This window comes from Phoenix dactylifera, chromosome 6 (genome assembly GCF_051530095.1).
Source record: "Phoenix dactylifera cultivar Ajwa chromosome 6, Ajwa_hap1_PhDact_Kaust_v1.1, whole genome shotgun sequence".
Lineage (NCBI taxonomy): Eukaryota > Viridiplantae > Streptophyta > Magnoliopsida > Arecales > Arecaceae > Phoenix > Phoenix dactylifera.
This window is the reverse complement of record NC_143195.1, coordinates 14,027,432-14,048,676: the sequence shown is the minus strand read 5'-3', so window position 1 is coordinate 14,048,676 and position 21,245 is coordinate 14,027,432. Positions and strand designations below refer to the sequence as shown.

The 21,245-nt window shown below is 41.7% G+C and overlaps 1 long non-coding RNA gene across 1 annotated transcript; it reads right to left on the bottom strand.

The window, feature by feature from the left end:
* Positions 1 to 18,403: 18,403 nt before the first annotated feature.
* LOC149753317 (uncharacterized) lies at positions 18,404 to 19,285 on the bottom strand. Its single transcript, XR_016395715.1, has 2 exons — positions 18,597 to 19,285; positions 18,404 to 18,565 (listed from the first exon to the last, which is right to left on the bottom strand). It is a non-coding gene; the product is annotated as an uncharacterized LOC149753317 (long non-coding RNA).
* Positions 19,286 to 21,245: the final 1,960 nt, after the last annotated feature.

Sequence of the window (21,245 nt, the reverse complement as noted above, 5' to 3'; positions counted from 1 at the left end):
CCAACGAGCGGAATTTCCCGAGGCTCGGCCCTCGGATGCCAGGCTAACCCGATGATCATCCCGGGAGCAGACCAGCCTGAAGCCCCGACCGGTCGCCTCGGCTTGCGCCAGCCTTGGCCGACCAACGAGCGGAATTTCCCGAGGCTCGGCCCTCGGATGCCAGGCTAACCCGATGATCATCCCGGGAGCAGACTAGCCTGAAGCCCCGACCGGTCGCCTCGGCTTGCGCCAGCCTTGGCCGACCAACGAGCGGAATTTCCTGAGGCCTAACCCTCGGATGCCTGGCTTAGCGCCGGAAGAATTTCCTGAGGCCTAACCCTCGGATGCCTGGCTTAGCGCCGGAAGAATTTCCTGAGGCCTAACCCTCGGATGCCTGGCTTAGTGCCGGAAGAATTTCCTGAGGCCTAACCCTCGGATGCCTGGCTTAGTGCCGGAAGAATTTCCTGAGGCCTAACCCTCGGATGCCTGGCTTAGCGCCGGAAGAATTTCCTGAGGCCTAACCCTCGGATGCCTGGTTTAGCGCCGGAAGAATTTCCTGAGGCCTAACCCTCGGACGTCTGGCTTAGTGCCGGAAGAATTTCCTGAGGCCTAACCCTCAGATACCTGGCCTAGTGCCAGAAGAATTTCAAGAGTCGGGAGTCAGCGAGACGCTACCAAGAGTTAAAAAGAAGGCGGGGAGCTCGAAGCGCGCGCGCCTCTCCGAGGGATGGCGGCAATCTCGAAGCATCACTTCCTTCACCCGCTCCCCTTCTGGTTCCAGGCCCGGAAGTGGGGGGCTACTGTTACGGGGGAATTCAGCCACCATGCCCCACGTGACCGGCACGCGCGCCCAAGAAGACTACAGCTGCCCCTTGATCCAGCAATCCGACCCCGAGTCGGACATCTTCGGCTCCGCAGCCCGACCCCGAGTCGGCTGCCCCTTGATCCAGCAATCCGACCCCGAGTCGGACATCTTCGCCTCCGCAGCCCGACCCCGAGTCGGACATCTCTCGACAACGACAGGCTATTTCCCAGAGGCACGCCGCAGCCTCCTGCTCCACTACTCCCTGCAACGGTTGTATCTGGCGCTGCTCCACGATCCCCTGTAACGGCCGTACAAGGCGGAGCTCCACTACGCCCTGTCATGTCCGTACCTAGCGCTGCCCCACGACGTCCTATAACGGCCGTGTCAGTGGCAGCTCCATCGTGCCCCACGATGACGAACCCCCCTGAAAGACCCCCCAGCCTGGTATATATGCGGCTGGGGGAAGAAGGGGGGGTAGGCAAGAACTTCCAGTGCATTCTCTTACTTGCTACTATTATCTCTCCTTCTCCTCCAATCTCCTCTGACTTGATCGTCGGAGGGCCCCCACTACCCCAGTGGTGGTGCGAGGCTTGCTTGCAGGTTTCCCGGTGGAAGGTGGAGCGCAATCAACACCAACCAAGGCAACCCAAACGGAACTCCGTTCACACCGCTGTGCCAATCATTCTCGGTTTGGACCACCAGCAACACCAGACTAACCCGATGATCATCCCGGGAGCAGACTAGCCTGAAGCCCCGACCGGTCGCCTCGGCTTGCGCCAGCCTTGGCCGACCAACGAGCGGAATTTCCCGAGGCTCGGCCCTCGGATGCCAGGCTAACCCGATGATCATCCCGGGAGCAGACTAGCCTGAAGCCCCGACCGGTCGCCTCGGCTTGCGCCAGCCTTGGCCGACCAACGAGCGGAATTTCCCGAGGCTCGGCCCTCGGATGCCAGGCTAACCCGATGATCATCCCGGGAGCAGACTAGCCTGAAGCCCCGACCGGTCGCCTCGGCTTGCGCCAGCCTTGGCCGACCAACGAGCGGAATTTTCTGAGGCCTGACAACCCTCAGATGCCAGGCTAACCCGATGGTCATCCCGGGAGCAGACTAGCCTGAAGCCCCGACCAGTCGCCTCGGCTTGCGCCAGCCTTGGCCGACCAACGAGCGGAATCTCCCGAGGCTCGGCCCTCGGATGCCAGGCTAACCCAATGATCATCCCGGGAGCAGACTAGCCTGAAGCCCCGACCGGTCGCCTCGGCTTGCGCCAGCCTTGGCCGACCAACGAGCGGAATTTTCTGAGGCCTAACCCTCGGATGCCTGGCTTAGCGCCGGAAGAATTTCCTGAAGCCTAACCCTCGGATGCCTGGCCTAGCGCCAGAAGAGTTTCCTGAGGCCTGACAACCCTCGGATGCCAGGCTAACCCGATGATCATCCCGGGAGCAGACTAGCCTGAAGCCCCGACCGGTCGCCTCGGCTTGCGCCAGCCTTGGCCGACCAACGAGCGGAATTTCCCGAGGCTCGGCCCTCGGATGCCAGGCTAACCCGATGATCATCCCGGGAGCAGACTAGCCTGAAGCCCCGACCGGTCGCCTCGGCTTGCGCCAGCCTTGGCCGACCAACGAGCGGAATTTTCTGAGGCCTAACCCTCGGATGCCTGGCCTAGCGCCGGAAGAATTTCCTGAGGCCTAACCCTCGGATGCCTGGCTTAGTGCCGGAAGAATTTCCTGAGGCCTAACCCTCGGATGCCTGGCTTAGTGCCGGAAGGATTTCCTGAGGCCTAACCCTCGGATGCCTGGCTTAGTGCCGGAAGAATTTTCTGAGGCCTAACCCTCGGATGCCTGGCTTAGCGCCGGAAGAATTTCCTGAGGCCTAACCCTCGGATGCCTGGCCTAGCGCCGGAAGAATTTTCTGAGGCCTAACCCTCGGATGCCTGGCTTAGTGCCGGAAGAATTTTCTGAGGCCTAACCCTCGGATGCCTGGCTTAGCGCCGGAAGAATTTCCTGAGGCCTAACCCTCGGATGCCTGGCTTAGTGCCGGAAGAATTTCCTGAGGCCTAACCCTCGGATGCCTGGCTTAGCGCCGGAAGAATTTCCTGAGGCCTAACCCTCGGATGCCTGGCTTAGTGCCGGAGGAATTTCCCGAGGCTCGGCCCTCGGATGCCAGGCTAACCCGATGATCATCCCGGGAGCAGACTAGCCTGAAGCCCCGACCGATCGCCCCGGCTTGCGCCAGTCTTGGCCGACCAACGAGCGGAATTTCCCGAGGCTCGGCCCTCGGATGCCAGGCTAACCGGATGATCATCCCGGAAGCAGACTAGCCTGAAGCCCCGACCGGTCGCCTCGGCTTGCGCCAGCCTTGGCCGACCAACGAGCGGAATTTCTCGAGGCTCGGCCCTCAGATGCCAGGCTAACCCGATGATCATCCCGGGAGCAGACTAGCCTGAAGCCCCGACCGGTCGCCTCGGCTTGCGCCAGCCTTGGCCGACCAACGAGCGGAATTTCCTGAGGCCTAACCCTCGGATGCCTGGCTTAGCGCCGGAAGAATTTTCTGAGGCCTAACCCTCGGATGCCTGCCTTAGCGCCGGAAGAATTTTCTGAGGCCTAACCCTCGGATGCCTGGCTTAGTGCCGGAAGAATTTTCTGAGGCCTAACCCTCGGATGCCTGGCTTAGCGCCGGAAGAATTTCCTGAGGCCTAACCCTCGGATGCCTGGCTTAGTGCCGGAAGAATTTCCTGAGGCCTAACCCTCGGATGCCTGGCTTAGCGCCGGAAGAATTTTCTGAGGCCTAACCCTCGGATGCCTGGCTTAGCGCCGGAAGAATTTCCTGAGGCCTAACCCTCGGATGCCTGGTTTAGCGCCGAAAGAATTTCCTGAGGCCTAACCCTCGGACGCCTGGCTTAGTGCCGAAAGAATTTCCTGAGGCCTAACCCTCAGATACCTGGCCTAGCGCCAGAAGAATTTCAAGAGTCGGGAGTCAGCAAGACGCTACCAAGAGTTAAAAAGAAGGCGGGGAGCTCGAAGCACGCGCGCCTCTCTGAGGGATGGCGGCAATCTCGAAGCATCACTTCCTTCACCCGTTCCCCTTCTGGTTCCAGGCTCGGAAGTGGGGGGCTACTGTTACGGGGGAATTCAGCCACCATGCCCCACGTGACCGGCACGCGCGCCCAAGAAGACTATAGCTGCCCCTTGATCCAGCAATCCGACCCCGAGTCGGACATCTTCGGCTCCGCAGCCCGACCCCGAGTCGGCTGCCCCTTGATCCAGCAATCCGACCCCGAGTCGGACATCTTCGGCTCCGCAGCCCGACCCCGAGTCGGCAGCCCCTTGATCCAGCAATCCGACCCCGAGTCGGACATCTTCGGCTCCGCAGCCCGACCCCGAGTCGGCTGCCCCTTGATCCAGCAATCCGACCCCGAGTCGGACATCTTCGCCTCCGCAGCCCGACCCCGAGTCGGCAGCCCCTTGATCCAGCAATCCGACCCTGAGTCGGACATCTTCGTCTCCGCAGCCCGACCCCGAGTCGGACATCTCTCGACAACGACAGGCTATTCCCCAGAGGCACGCCGCAACCTCCTGCTCCACTACTCCCTGCAACGGTTGTATCTGGCGCTGCTCCACGATCCCCTGTAACAGCCGTACAAGGCGGAGCTCCACTACGCCCTGTCACGGCCGTACCCAGCGCTGCCCCACGACGCCCTGTAACGGCCGTGTAGTGGCAGCTCCATCGTGCCCCACGATGACGAACCCCCTTGAAAGACCCCCCAGCCTGGTATATATGCGGCTGGAGGGAGAAGGGGGGGGTAAGCAAGAACTTCCAGTGCATTCTCTTACTCGCTACTATTATCTCTCCTTCTCCTCCAATCTCCTCTGACTTGATCGTCGGAGGGCCCCCACTACCCCAGTGGTGGTGCGAGGCTTGCTTGCAGGTTTTCCGGTGGAAAGTGGAGCGCAATCAACACCAACCAAGGCAACCCAAACGGAACCCCGTTCACACCGCTGTGCCAATCGTTCTCGGTTTGGACCACCAGCAACACTTCCCCAAGGTCTTTCATGGAGAACCTTTTTGACATCCTGACCTTGACCGAGGTTAGCATGGGAATATCATTCCCTATCAGGAGGATGTCGTCCACGTACAGTACGAGAAATACAACAGCACTCCCACTAACCCTTTTGTAAACACATGGTTCCTCTTCGTTTTTGATGAAATCAAACATTTTGATTGCGTCATCGAAACGAGTGTTCCAACTCTGAGATGCTTGCTTTAGTCCATAGATGGACTTTTGCAGCTTGCAGACCTTGTGATCTCCATCACTGGAAGTGAAACCCAAAGGCTGTTCCATATAGATGTCTTCATCAAGATATCCATTCAGAAAAGCTGTTTTCACATCCATCTACCAGATTTCATAATCATGAAATGCTGCAATGGCAAGCAATGTTCGGATGGATTTCAGCATGGCTACAGGTGAAAAGGTCTCCTGATAGTCAATGCTCTCGCGCTGACTATACCCTTTCGCCACAAGCTTTGCCTTATAGGTCTCTACCTCTCCTTCCGAACCTATCTTCCTTTTGTAGATCCATTTGCATCCAATAGGTACAATACCTTCTGGTGGATCTACTAAGGTCCAAACTTGGTTGGGATGCATGGAGTCTAACTCCAATTATTTCTCGAAATCGATATCAGATATCGCCTCGTCGTAGGTTTTGGAATCCTGCGTGTGATCCCTATCTCCCACTAGGAACATCTCCTCGGTATCCTCTTCTAGTATACCTAAGTATCTATCGGGAGGATGGGAGACCCTACTTGATCTACGAGGTGGTCGAGGGACATCGTGTACTGGCTCTGTATGAATGGGTTCGATAGGATCCATGACTCGTTGCTTTTCAGAGATTTTCTCTTCAAGCTCAATTTTCCTCCCACTGCCTCTATCAAGGATAAATTGGTTTTTTCAAGAAGATGGCGTGACGGCTCACAAACACATTGTGATCCTCTGAGATGAAAAAATTGTATCCTAATGACTCTTTAGGATATCCTATAAAACAAGCACTTATGGTCCTAGCCTCTAGTTTGTCTTCCTGTAGTCTCTTGACGTGGGCCGGACATCCCCAAATCTTGGTTTCTTACCATGTCATATCTTATATGGTGCGGTAGGAATGGACTTTAGAGGAAACTCTATTCAACAAGTAAATAGCTGAAAATAGGGCATCTATCTAAAGAAACAAGGGTAAATCAGTGAAGTTCATCATGGACTGGACCATATCAATAGAGTCCGATTCCTCCTCTCTGACACTCCATTGAGCTGAGGTGTACCAGGAGGAGTCCATTATGAAACTATACCATTCTCCTTGAGATAATCATGGAACTCTCTATTAAGGTATTCACTTCCTCGATCTGATCGAAGAACCTTAATGAGTTTTTGTGCTTATTTTTCTACTTCATATCTAAGCTTTTTGAACCTTTCAAAAGTTTCATATTTGTGTCTCATACACATATTCATACCGTGAGTAATCATCGGTAAAATGAAGTAAAAAATTACAACCCCTAGCCTGCACATCGAATGGGCCACACACATCAGTGTGTACTAGGGTAAGTATTTCAGTGGACCTCCCTGTGTCCTATAAAGGATAATTTGGCCATCTTTCCTTGAAGACAGAATTCACAAATCAAATATGACTCGAAAGTCAATGAGCCCAAAAGCTCATGTTTCTCCAATTTGTTTATTTTGTCTTCTCCTATATGGCCAAGCCTGAGGTGCCATAAATACTTTAGATTTATCTCATTTTTGGATCTATTAGATCCTATGGTATTCACTGTTTGCTCAGATATATTCACAGATACATCCATATGTATGTGATAGAGACTGTCAATCATAAAACCATTTTGAATCAATTTAATTTTCAAATAAATAAAAATCTTTCTATGCTAAATAAAATACAGAAATCAAATTTCTGCTAGCACTAGGTAACAGTCCCTAAGTATCCTGAGCATATCTGACAAACCTTCTGAAGGTCTGTCACCCTTTATGTTCTTTATGCTTTCCTATGTATGTAGGATAGTTCCTCTTCCAATGGCCGTCCATGATGCAATAGAAACATTTTTCCTTGCAATTGGCCTTTTCTTGGAACTTCCTCATTTGGCATTTTCTCGGTCTTCTATTTCTTCGCAAGCTTTTTCTTCTTCCAAATAGACTCTCTCTTGGAAGTAGAAATCAACTCAACAGTGAGAACGATGCCCCTTGAACTCTTCAGCGTCCCTAAGGTAGTTACCAATTTTTTTAACAATTCTGTTTTGGTGCATACAATCTTGTTCATATGGTAATTTACAATAAATTGTTCATATGAAGCTAGAAGGGATTACGGGATCAAATCCATTTACAGTTCCTTGTGCATGGTCATGCCGAGCTTCTCAAGCTTCTTTAAGTCCTTTATCATGGTCAAACCATGATCATGGACATACTGCCCATCGTGCATCTTGGCTTTGAAGAGCCTCTTGGACACTTCAAACCGAGCTGCGTAACTCTGATCACCATACAACTCTTGCAGGTGATTTAATGTCCCTGGCAGTCTTCATGTTCTCATGCTGGCATTGTAATGCATTGGACATGGATGCCATTATGCAGCACCTAACTTTATTGTCATTGTTTGTCCACTTTAACAAGCGTCTTACGCTGATCAGTGATTGGACGGATTGGTAACACGGGAATTTCATGGTCTAGCATATACCCGAATTTCTCATAATTCAAAACTATTTTGAAATTTGCGGAGCCAGTCTTTATAATTGGGTTTGGTCAAACAGTTGTTCTATAGGATATGAGTTAAGAGTCTAGAAGCTGACTTTATAATCCTTAGAGAGTAAAGATTCTAGTTAGAATTTTGTACTTGATTCTAATTTGTTCTAGGGTCTTTTAGAACAAATGTACCTCCCACTATTTTCTCGAATTCCTCACACTCCCCTGGTAGGAAAACGGAAATCCTATACGACTAGGGTTTCTAGTGGGTACTGCGGTCCCACCGATTTACATGCCACCTCACCTAACAGTTATTGGTGACACATAGATTGATGAATGTACAACTCTTGTACAATGCTTCTCAAGCATGTTGCAGTGTAACTTGGTCTCTAAGACATGAAAACCTCACCTAACAGTTATTGGTCTCATTTCTTAGTTAAGTCAGACCCACCGTATAACCGTAGGAATAAAGTCGTCATTGGGTCCTCACCTAACAGTTATTGGTGCCCAACCCCATCTTTATCCTACAACATCTCATGTCTATAGAGAGGTCCAGCCCCCCGATGCAACTTGACCACTGTATCCAGCCGAGACAAATCAACATCAGAAAGGCCTTAGCAGCTCTACTACAGTGGAAGACCTATTGACTTAATATTGGTTAATCAGGTCTTAGTGTTTGCAACTTGAGCTCTTCATAAGAGGTAATCGAACAATTGGCCAGGTAAGCAGGTGGGAGGCTCTCCTTACTCAGAGAGTAAGGTCCTAATTAAGTAACCACCTTTCATGCTTTTCTAGACACCAATTAGATCAATTAATCTAATATGACTTGCTCATGTTGGTTCACTCTCGACTTGATTGAGGAGGTTTTAATTAAGGTCTCAATTGGGTTTGCTACATCACATGTAAACCTATCTACCCGACTCTCATTCACATCACATGCAAACGGCACATTGCAGGCAGTTATAATCGCAGCAATAATTAAAGCTAAACTTTAAATAGGTGATGATCATGGATTCTAGTTAGGTCGTATTACAAGCACATGCACGTCAATCGATCAACTGGTCTTCAACTCTTGAATTGGTTCCAAGCCTCCTTGATTCGATCCTTGATCAACTCTTGATCCAATCGCCATCAACCGCTTAGATCACCTGTTCATTTCATGCCTTGTCTTCAACTTGATCGTTGACGTACATCACATCACAGAAATGCAACCAGATGTAAAATAAAAATAATAATAAATTACATCTCCTTTTAGGAGGCACGCAGGCCTCTCAAAACATCAAATAAGATGCATGCAAGCATCTGAAAAATTACATGACATCACAGATCACATCGCAGGTCATTACATTTGATACCAAAAGGGTTTGAATCCTATGATCATCACCACATGCAGCAATTATAATTTTCAGATCTGAAAACTAACTGATTATCTCATGACATAGGTTGCTGATCATGCTAATCATGATTCTAAACTTTGTAATCTTATTAACAATGCAATTAGAATCATCATCTTATCACATAAAAATCAGCATGCAAAAATCAGCACCCTAAAAAAAATCTGCATGCAGAAAATTTTCAGCATGCATAATCTTTCAATTTTCAGATCTAATAAGCCTACTAATAATTAATCCTTACCTTAATCTACGAAGCCTAAGCTCTGATACCACTGTTGGGAACCCGCCCATGTTGCCCAAGGTGACAATCCAAGAGGGGGGGTGAATTGGTTTCTTCTAAATTTTTGGTACTTTTAAAACTTTCTAAATTAAGTGCGATGGATGTTCTCTTAGGTTATTTAAGTGAGTTAATCATAATGCAAGAAGAGAAGATAAAGCAAGAGAAAATGAAAGCACAAACACAATGCAAACAAACCAATATATAGTGGTTCGGTGCTCTCCTTAGCACCTACGTCCACTCCCCAAGCGTACCCTTGGGAATTCACTATAATCTTGCGGATTACAGTTGGATTGTTTTCCGGGCTCACAATCCAAAAACCTTGTTGGTTTTACGGGCTCACCAACGAACCTATACACTTGGTTTTCCGGGCTCACCAAGAACCTTGTTGGTTTTGCGGGCTCACCAACGAACCTATACAACTTTAGTTTTCCGGGTTCACCAAAAACCTTTGTTGGTTTTGCGGGCTTACCAACAAACCTTTGTTGGTTTTGTGGGCTTACCAACGAACCTTTACAAAGTGTTTATACAAATGAAAAGAAAAGATTTAAACTCCTAGATGAGCATATAAAGCAATATGAACAACAAGAAGAGTTAGAAAGAAATTATCGCTTTGAAGTCGCTTTGCTCTTCTTGGTCAAGGAAGCTTCACTCTTCAATGGGGGAAGGAGCTCTTAATGCCTCTTTGAATCTGCTCAATCCCTTTCTTTGATTCTTGAATGAAGCTCTTGATGAAGCTTGTCTTGCTAGGGTTCTCTCTTGAATGCACTTGATGTATTTTCCCCAAAAGCTTGCTTCCTCTGATGAATACTTCCTCTTAAATACTTCTCCAACCTCCAAATAGTCCTTTCTGACCGTTGGATTGAAGAAACTAGCCGTTTATAGCCGTTGGGAGTCCAAAAAGCATTTCTGCACAACTAGCCGTTATGTTCAGCCCGTGTTTGGGTCGGCTCAACCTGTCCTTGGGTCGACCCAACCTTCACTTGGGTCGACTCAAACATTCCTTGGGTCGACCCTCTCAGAAAACACAGAAACTTGAATTTCAAACTTCCTTCACTTGGGTCGACCCAACCATTCTTTGGGTCGACTCAAAGTTCACTTGGGTCGACTCAACTTCTTCTTGGGTCGACCCTCTCAGTAATTCCAGAGAGCCATTTTCTGTCTGTCTTTCTGTCTTCCATTTGGGTCGACCCTCTCAGGGTTTGGGTCGACTCAAAGTTCACTTGGGTCGACTCAACTTCTTCTTGGGTCGACCCTCTCAGTAATTTCAGAGAACCATTTTCTGTCTGTCTTTTTGTCTTGCCTTTGGGTCGACCCTCTCAGGGTTTGGGTCGACTCAAGCTTGGGTCGACTCAACCACTGTGTGGGTCGATCCTCTCAGTAAATCCAGAGAGCATTTTTCCTTTGCATTTTGAGGTTCTTTGGAGGTTGGGTCGACTCATGCCTACCTTGGGTCGACCCAACTCACTGTTCATTTGTGCTATTTTTGCAGGAGTGTGCCAGATGATTCCTTTAAATCCCGGGGTCGACCCAATCAACCTATGGGTCGACTCAATTCACACTTTGCTGCATTCTCAAGATTAGATCCATCCAAATGAACAAGACCATATATATATTTTCAATTAAGCAAATGTACTGAGAGCAATGAACTTATAAATGAAGTATCAATTTTAACTTATAGCATACTCTAGAGAATTGCTTGTTAATCATCAAAATAACACTATCATCCTCAATCTCCCCTTTTTGATGATTACAAAATAAAGAGTATAAGCCTATTGATACTTGTCTTTAAAATCAGTTTATAAAAGGGATTGAATTTCAGAATTTCAGCTTTTCATATATATAAGTGAAATCTCCCCCTATATCATTCAAAATTTGCCAATTTGATTTTTTGAATGGCTCCCCCTTTCATTTATAATTCATTAGCAATGAAACTTCAAAAATTTGAGATAAAATAAGAGTTTCAGCTTATGTATCGTGGTGAGAATGGAGCGTGCTAAATTCTGAATTTATATGTGCCAAATTCTGAATTATGATAGAAATTTTTGATTTGATGATTTTCATTGTTACAAATTGCTCCCCCTTAAATATGTAAGCTTTCTTATATGATTTTCAATTTGTTTGCCCATTTATTTTTCTTTTCATAACTTCTTTACTCACTCTTTCTCACAAAAGTAATACTCTTTCTTCTCCCTTTATATACTCTTTCCTTCTCTTCTCTTTTATATACTCTTTCCTTCTCTTCTCTTTTATATACTTTTTCCTTCTCTTCTCCTTTATATACTCTTTCCTTCTCTTCTCCCCCTTTTTGTTATCATCAAAAACATATATATGGGAAAAGATGCAATAAAGAACAAACTTCAGACTTCATTGATCAAAATAGGAACATTTTCATATATTAATGCTCAAAATGATGAAAAGTACAATGTTCCACAATCAAGATTTAAAGATATAAGGGAAAGACAAGATTCATAAGGAAAAAAGCAAGATACATATGAAAAAAGGCAAGATACATACGAGAACTAGATTTCTAGCCTAGGCTCTAAATATAGATGCTAAGATCAGCCTAGGGAGACTCTAATTGAGAGTGGAAAATAGGGTTTTCGGAAGAGGACAAAGGGTAAACAGTGCCCTAGATAGCTCACGGGTCCCCCTTTTAACAGTGGGGTCCCGACGTTGGGTCGACTCAAGAAATTTCTTGGGTCGACTCAATGTTGGGTCGACCCTATTCTGGGTTGGGTTGACCCAAGTGCAGAATTTTTCTTTTCTCTTCCGTTTTGCTTCTAAAATATTTTCCTTGCTTCCAATCCTTATAAACTCTTTATGGGACAATGATACATGAGTAAGGAATATATAGATTACAAGTTTGACTCATGTTTCATAGGTTTTTTAGAAATGAGAGGAATGTATCATGAGATTGCTTGCTTCCTTTTATATCTCTTCAATAAGACGGATCACATATGCCTAATTTCCTCCTTAGCGTGCAGAATCTATCTTCACTCAAGGGTTTTGTGAATATGTCGGCTAATTGTTTTTCAGTGCATATATGTTCATATGTTTCCATTTTGCACATAATCCCTAATAAAATGATATCTTATTTCTATGTGGTTGGCTTTAGGAATGAGATATTTAGAATGTAAGCCAGAAGTGATCTCTAAATGTAGATTCCAAAGATAGTTTTGAAATCAAGTGTAGATGGAATCTTTTTCATGTTATTTCAAGAAGTATCAAGAATAATATTCAAAGAAAGGCACGGATGAAAATCCAACATTTTTTTTAATATATTAAGTATATAGCAAAATGAGAGCAATCTAATTAATTTTCAGAGTATAATATAAGAGCAGATAAAGATCAAAACTTATATACTCGAAAAATATAAGATTATGTTGAATCCTTAATTCTTAATGACTTCAAAGTTCTTTCATGATATAAAAGTATTGGGGCATAGATACCAAAACATGAATTTATGCAATGTAGGATACATTAAATTTAGGGCTTTGAAAGTTCTTTTAAGGCTCTCTTAAAGACTTTCTTTTACTCCTTTAAAGATCATAACATCAAAATCAATTAAAATGAATTGGCTTAGGATTGAAACACTAAGGTGCAAGCCAATAAGAACTCATAAGTAGATTCAAGATAAATTTTCGATACTAAGACAGACGGAATCCTTGTCAATTAATTTTCAGAAATAAATGATTTACCGATGAATACAGATGGAAATCCAACTTTCAAAAGATATTCAATAAAGCACATAGTTTAATACCACTTTACATTTAGTATTCTTTGTCTCATCTTTAGATGCGAATTTATACGATTAAGTTCTATATGATCTCTCCCTCTGAAATTTTCTTTCTCTCCCTTAATTAATCATTCCATTTGAGAGTTTAGAGTTTGAAGATAATTTTCAATAAAGAGATTGAGTATTTAAAGCTCCCCCTCAAAAGATGCATTTTCTTTTAAACTTTCTTTTCTTTTGTTGAATTTCAGATTTTAATGATAAACGTGAATAAAACTGAAACTTTATGATATCAAGAATGTAGAGTGATCTAGAGTTATTCAAAATTTATAGCAATCATTCTTTTTAATCTTTTAAGAACAAGTTATGCTTCCTCTTAATCTTTGAGAAAATGTACTGAAATATTAATCAGAAAATGATTCATTTGAAGCTCAAATTCTTTCAAGAGCATTTACATTTTCTTTCTTTTAAGAATCATTTGAGTGAGCTGAAATATTTCTAGACTTGAGATCATTCACTCTTTTAATAATATATATACATATATATTTTGATGAAAGTCTTTAACAATGTAGGAGAGGAAAAAAAAATATATAGATGACCATTGAAGTATATGTATTTATAGAACTCAATTTCTTAATCAAGGTTTTTCAGCAATGTATATATGAAGCACAATAAATCTTTTCAATATCAAAATAAAATCATATATTAAAAAATATTTGTTTGCAATCAAGATCATCAAAAGACACATCATTCAGACCAATATTAGTACACTTTGAAGATAAGAAATGATATATTTCTGATGCGTATCAGGGCAAGCAATCAAGGCATCAGAATTATTCTATTTTTCTTAAGCTGTAATTTTATCTAGAAATTCATATTGAGTTATTCCCCAAAATGATGCAATCATTGAAGCATATAATGAAGGTTACAAAAATACAATGATAGAGACATTTTTAAATTAAGTTTAAGCTTTTATACAACATCAGATTCTGAATTTCATAAAAAATTTCAAGGAGCCTTTCAGGATTATAATTTGAGATATGCATCTTCTACATTGTAGCTCATCTTAAATTATTAAGATTGAAGACACATATTTCAAGAACATTAGAGCACATCCAGAATCTTTGTAATTCATATTGAATTTTGGTACAAATTGGAGGATATTATGTACTAATGTTAGGCAAGATAAAAGATATGTCAGAATCAATCCATTTTGCCTAATTTGCAAATTCAAATTAAATTTTTTTTATTTTTTAAAATATATTCATTAAAACAAAATGATGTTGTTGTTGGTAATAACATGTTTCAATCAAAATTTATAGGCATAAAGCATTACAAGTTATATCTAGGAAAGATCTTTGCTATTTGACTATTGAAAACACATAATTCAAAATATGCAAAACATAACAAGCATGTCATGGATCAAAATCAATTCTTTTCAAATAAAATTTTCTTTATTTAAATATAATTTAGCACTGATTTATCCTTAAGGTGTGTTTTCAAGTGATTCAAACTTCATTTGATTTTTCACAACCTTCTTATATATTTTTATTTATTTATCATTCATTCCCCAAATTTTTAATTTCTTTCTTTAACCATTCAATGAACATTTTGATTATCTTCATTTATTTTTCGGTTTTACTTTTCTATGCTCTATATTCTATTTGCTCCCTATCCGGTGGAGTTGGAAGGGGCATGAGGTACTACCACTAGCCTCCCTCTTGTGCCGTCCCTAATATGCCCTGCACCGAATAGTTGGGTCAAATAGTGCCGGGTACTACCACTAGCCTCTCCATTGGCACCATTCCTATAATGAGCAATGTAGAAATGTTAAACTATTCTCTTTAGCAACAAGATATTCACTCCAAACTCTTCCTATTTAAATATAATTAATTACGGATTTTATCCCTTCCAAAAGAATGTTCACACAAGTCTCACAAATATGCTGAATATATTATGCTTGTGCTGCTTTTACTTAAGATTGGAGTATTTACTTAGCTTTTACTTCTTCTGAGCAATGTTCATTTTCTTTTTCTTTATCTCTCTCTCTTTTTGTTATTTTCAAGTAGTTACATGAAAGAGCAAAATAAAGAATTAATCTAATATGCTGCATATAAATATATATCATGCAAACAGCATTTTCATTATGCCCAATGATTCATAGCTTATCACAAGTTATTTTGAATTAGAGATTTGAGGCATAAACTTGTGTATTTCATGGTTATGCATTATATAGGAAAAAGTAAACTTCAATTTAATCACACCATGAAACAATCATCACTAGCATGAGAATGAAGCATGATATCAAGATGATCAGCAATTAAAGGTTTAATCATGCTACCATATAATTTCAGATTATTGATTTTGCTCAACTAACTCACAAGAGAAGAGTTTAGATTACCAGTGTATTTAGCATTCTTCAAGCCAAATACCTTTTAGATTCTTTACACCCTTGGCTGAAGAAAATCTCTCTCCTTTTTTTTGTTTGCAAAGGAATGTTTATTGTATCTTTCATCAAGGTGTCCTTCAAGTTGAAATTTCTTGCTCATAAATTCTGTATCATTAATAAACTCTTTTTCTTTCTTGAAGGAAAGTCATTAGTTTCTTCAAGATACAAAACATTCATACAATATATTTCTTTAGCTAGATGACTCAACATTAGATATGACAATAATTGAATATTAAGTCACTTTACTCAAGAGATTGTCTAAATATAAGCAAGCACAAGTCACTTGAACTAAAGAGATAATTTTATTAAATAATATGGTTCAAGGACACCCATGTGAGGCAATAGGAAGATTTATCAAAGTCAAACCAATTTTTTTTTTATTTTCAGAAGCAATTTAGCTTAGATTCTATTTGCTTAAAATAATTATCAATAAGATATACCAGTTAAGTTTTAATCAAGTTATTTTAAATAGTTGTTTCTATCAAAATTCTGGTTATGATTCGGCTTTCAATACAAATAATCTTGTTTTAGAGAGATAGGCAATTTTCTTTTAGATTAATTAAGATTTTATATTTGAGTTATGGGAGATGGTTCAAAGGAATTAATATTCATACTTTTAGAATATTTTTATGCTCAGATTAAACATGACGTGTTAACATTAATCAATAGAATTCGAGATAATTTTATGTAAGGATATTAATCATTCAATCAAGGATACAGTGATTATACTAAATGAGACACTTTAAAGATCAGATTTATTAATCTTAGATTTTTTGAATAGTCTTGAGAATTACAAAAAAAAATCATTGTTATAAAACTTTTTAGTAGAATTTTCATTATGATCACGACACATTAATCATTTATGATTGAAACATATGATGCATACATGCGACTTATAAAGTAAATCATAATATATTTCAAATAATCACATAAGGAATGAGTGATATTATGATAAATTATACTCATACCTTCACAAATAATGAAATAAGATTTCATAAGTATTATGCTCAATAAAGTTTTAACATGAAGGTATGAAATCAGCATCAAGTGTTTATACTAGAGAGGAAATTTAGATTTTTGTAAACTTGAAGAAGAAGGTTATATATATATATCCATTCATTGTTTTCTTATCATGATGCAAGCACTAGAAAGTTTCATGCTAAACTCGTTGAGATAAAATTTAACATATGAGGCATTTAAAAACTTTGATGCAGAGAGTATCGTAATTTCATAAAAAAGATAATTTCAATACACGAAGTAGAATGTTAAACCTTATACTAAATTTAATGAATAAAATGAGACTTATCTTTAATTATGTGTCAATGCACCTATTTGTATGAAAATTTCATTTGTTCCATGGGTAGCTTGGCACACCTACATCTATACCCTCATATTTTTCATTTTGGGTACCCAAGCTTGCTTGGGTCCTTGAGGGTTAGTGCATATGGTTCCTTTTGGAATCCAAATTTGTTTAATCGTAATAACTTTACCATTTGATTTATTCGAATTAGAACCATAAATAAAGTTTTTATGCCCAATCTTTTTATATTTGAAATAAGTTATCTTATTTGATGGTTTGCTTGGCAAATTGATAACCTTTTTCTTTAGGGTTTTATTATTGAGCAAAGGAATCCAGCCAAGTCTTGATTTATCAAAAACAGCATGTTGGCTTTCAAACATCGTTTTTAATTTTTCTGAACTTACAGTGAATTTGTTAATAAAAGATTTTAATTGGTTGATTTCTTCATTTAGGTTTTGATTTTCTTTAATTAAATTCTAATTTTTCTGAATCAATTGTTCTGAATTTAACCTTAAGCTTTCATTTTCAGAATTTAGTTTGTCTTGTATTTCAGCAAAAGAATTTCTTTCTTTTGAAATTTTTAGATTTAGTTTCTTAGAATTTTTATTCTTCATAGCTAGTTTTCTACATTCACAATACAATTCATGAAAAGCATTTAATAATTCATCATAAGAAAATTCTTCTTGAAAATCATTTGATGTAAGAGTAGATTCAGATTGTACCTTATCTTCTTGTGCCATAAAGCACAAGTTAGTTACCCCTTGTACTTCTTTGGAGCTAGTATCATCATTGTTGCTCCTAACTTTTATTTTCTTGCTTGACTCTTCCTTGGTCAAGGCTTTCTTCCTTTTTATCTCTTTCTTACTTTCTTCTTGCTTCCTCTTCTTCTTTGTCTTTAGGAAGCTTTTGAATTTTTCGGTGTTTGGGTATGGATCCTTGTTTTCATCACCGAATTCTTCATTTGTTGTTCTTTCTTCCGAATTGGGAGATTCAACATCGTTTTCTGCAGGCTCACTGTTAGTATGTAATTGAAGCATATGTGAGCTAAACAGAATATTGTCATAAATATTTTCTAAAGTATCCCAGATTTTCTTAGCAGATAAACATGCAGAGATTTTATTAAATTCAGTTTCATGGATAGCACAATATAGTATGTTCATAGCATTAGCATTCAATTGTGCTAAGTCTTTTTCATTAATAGTGTGAGAGAGTGAGTGAGGGCCTCTAGTAATGATGTACCATAATTCATAGTTTGAAGCTTGAATGAATATCCTCATTCTAGCTTTTCAATAAGTGTAGTTTGTGCCATTAAATAGAGGTGGTCTATCAATTAATTGTCCCTCTCCTATAGAACATCCCACTTGGATTGTCATGATCTTTAACTCTTGATTGTGAGATCAATGGGTACTATTAGAGCACCTTGCTCTGATACCACTTGTTGCCCAAGGTGACAATCCAAGAGGGGGGGTGAATTGGTTTCTTCTAAATTTTTGGTACTTTTAAAACTTTCTAAATTAAGTGCGATGGATGCTCTCTTAGGTTATTTAAGTGAGTTAATCTAATGCAAGAAGAGAAGATAAAGCAAGAGAAAATGAAAGCACAACCACAATGCAAACAAACCAATATATAGTGGTTCGGTGCTCTCCTTAGCACCTACGTCCACTCCCCAAGCGTACCCTTGGGAATTCACTATAATCTTGCGGATTACAGTTGGATTGTTTTCCGGGCTCACAATCCAAAAACCTTGTTGGTTTTACGGGCTCACCAACGAACCTATACACTTGGTTTTCCGGGCTCACCAAGAACCTTGTTGGTTTTGCGGGCTCACCAACGAACCTATACAACTTTGGTTTTCCGGGTTCACCAAAAACCTTTGTTGGTTTTGCGGGCTTACCAACGAACCTTTGTTGGTTTTGCGGGCTTACCAACGAACCTTTACAAAGTGTTTATACAAATGAAAAGAAAAGATTTAAACTCCTAGATGAGCATATAAAGCAATATGAACAACAAGAAGAGTTAGAAAGAAATTATCGCTTTGAAGTCGCTTTGCTCTTCTTGGTCAAGGAAGCTTCACTCTTCAATGGGGGAAGGAGCTCTTAATGCCTCTTTGAATCTGCTCAATCCCTTTCTTTGATTCTTGAATGAAGCTCTTGATGAAGCTTGTCTTGCTAGGGTTCTCTCTTGAATGCACTTGATGTATTTTCCCCAAAAGCTTGCTTCCTCTGATGAATACTTCCTCTTAAATACTTCTCCAACCTCCAAATAGTCCTTTCTGACCGTTGGATTGAAGAAACTAGCCGTTTATAGCCGTTGGGAGTCCAAAAAGCATTTCTGCACAACTAGCCGTTATGTTCAGCCCGTGTTTGGGTCGGCTCAACCTGTCCTTGGGTCGACCCAACCTTCACTTGGGTCGACTCAAACATTCCTTGGGTCGACCCTCTCAGAAAACACAGAAACTTGAATTTCAAACTTCCTTCACTTGGGTCGACCCAACCATTCTTTGGGTCGACTCAAAGTTCACTTGGGTCGACTCAACTTCTTCTTGGGTCGACCCTCTCAGTAATTCCAGAGAGCCATTTTCTGTCTGTCTTTCTGTCTTCCATTTGGGTCGACCCTCTCGGGGTTTGGGTCGACTCAAAGTTCACTTGGGTCGACTCAACTTCTTCTTGGGTCGACCCTCTCAGTAATTTCAGAGAACCATTTTCTGTCTGTCTTTCTGTCTTGCCTTTGGGTCGACCCTCTCAGGGTTTGGGTCGACTCAAGCTTGGGTCGACTCAACCACTGTGTGGGTCGATCCTCTCAGTAAATCCAGAGAGCATTTTTCCTTTGCATTTTGAGGTTCTTTGGAGGTTGGGTCGACTCATGCCTACCTTGGGTCGACCCAACTCACTGTTCATTTGTGCTGTTTTTGCAGGAGTGTGCCAGATGATTCCTTTAAGTCCCGGGGTCGACCCAATCAACCTATGGGTCGACTCAATTCACACTTTGCTGCATTCTCAAGATTAGATCCATCCAAATGAACAAGACCATATATATATTTTCAATTAAGCAAATGTACTGAGAGCAATGAACTTATAAATGAAGTATCAATTTTAACTTATAGCATACTCTAGAGAATTGCTTGTTAATCATCAAAATAACACTATCATCCTCAGCCCATGCCGCAGAAAATTCAAAAAATTCAGATGCAGCGGAAGAGGCATGTGCGGGATCAACCGTTCATCGCATGAACGTTGTTTAAAAACCGTTCGTAGATAGATAAGGATTAAAAACTTTTAAATAACATTAGAAGATCAGATCTTCACCTTTGTGCGGGTAGATGATCACCGCAAACTGATGATCGTGGTTTAGGATGAAGGTTCGCTTGAAGCCGTTCAAGTGCCCGGCCTCTACGGGTATCCACACGAAGCAGAAAACCGATCCAAGCTTTCTATCTCCCCGGGGTGCTAGCTCCCTTGCAGAGATAACTTTGATGGCGGATATCCTTCCTTTCAATCAATCCTTGATTGTGCTTGGGAGGAGGAAGAAGAAGGATGAAGAGAAGAAGAGGAACGAAGCCCTGCAGCCTTCTTTTTCTTCCTTGCGTTGGAACCAAACGGTGGAGGAAGAAGGAGGCCACCAAGATCCTTTTCTTCCCTTTGTTGTTGGTGGCTGAAAAGAGAGGAGAGGAGGGTGGCCACGTGATGGAGAGGAGGAGGGCTTCACTTATCATTAGGGCACCTCCTTTCAAAGCCTTATAAAGGCATCTAGGGCTCCTATTTGGTTTAGTCCAAATCATGAATCAATTGGGTTCAATCTATGCTAGTCCTAATCCAATTAGAACTTGAATGAACCATGACTCAATTGAACTCTTCAATCCTAATCCAATTAGGAGTCATGTTGATTCATTAGATTAATAATTAATTAGGACTTAAGAAATCCTAATCTAATTAGGACTTGTTTAATTCTAGTCCTAATCCAATTAGGACTCTAATTTGAATTCGAAGTCCTAATCCGATTAGGACTCTAGGAATCCTACTCCAAGTAGGAATCCAAATTTAATTCAAAACTCCTAATCTAATTAGGATTGTAGGAATCCTACTCCAAGTAGGAATCTCAGTCCTACTCCAAATAGGATTTTCAGTCCAAGTAGGAATCCCAGTCCAAGTAGGAATCTCAGTCCAAGTAGGATTCCTAGTCCTAATCCAATTAGGACTCTAGGAATCCTACTCCAAGTAGGACTCTTGTTTTAAGTCCAATTAATTAATTCTCTTGGTTCCTTCTTCAGCTTATTATCAATCGAATTAATTACTTGTGATTCCTAATCACGATTCAACCATCGGATCGGTCAATGCCTCTAGTGTGTGTGACCCCATAGGTTCTACTCTGGCTGGTAGTGAGATATATTGTGATCTCTATCACAATATCATTGAAAACTCCTTTCAATGGGTCAGAACAATTCTAACTCTACTCATTAGGGCTTATCGATCATCGAGATAATCCCTATGAGTCCCACCATCCACCAGTGATACCTAGCAGCATGTAGTGGCTACCCAGCAGAATAGAATGATGAACCTCTAGGTGCAGTTATCATGTGATACAG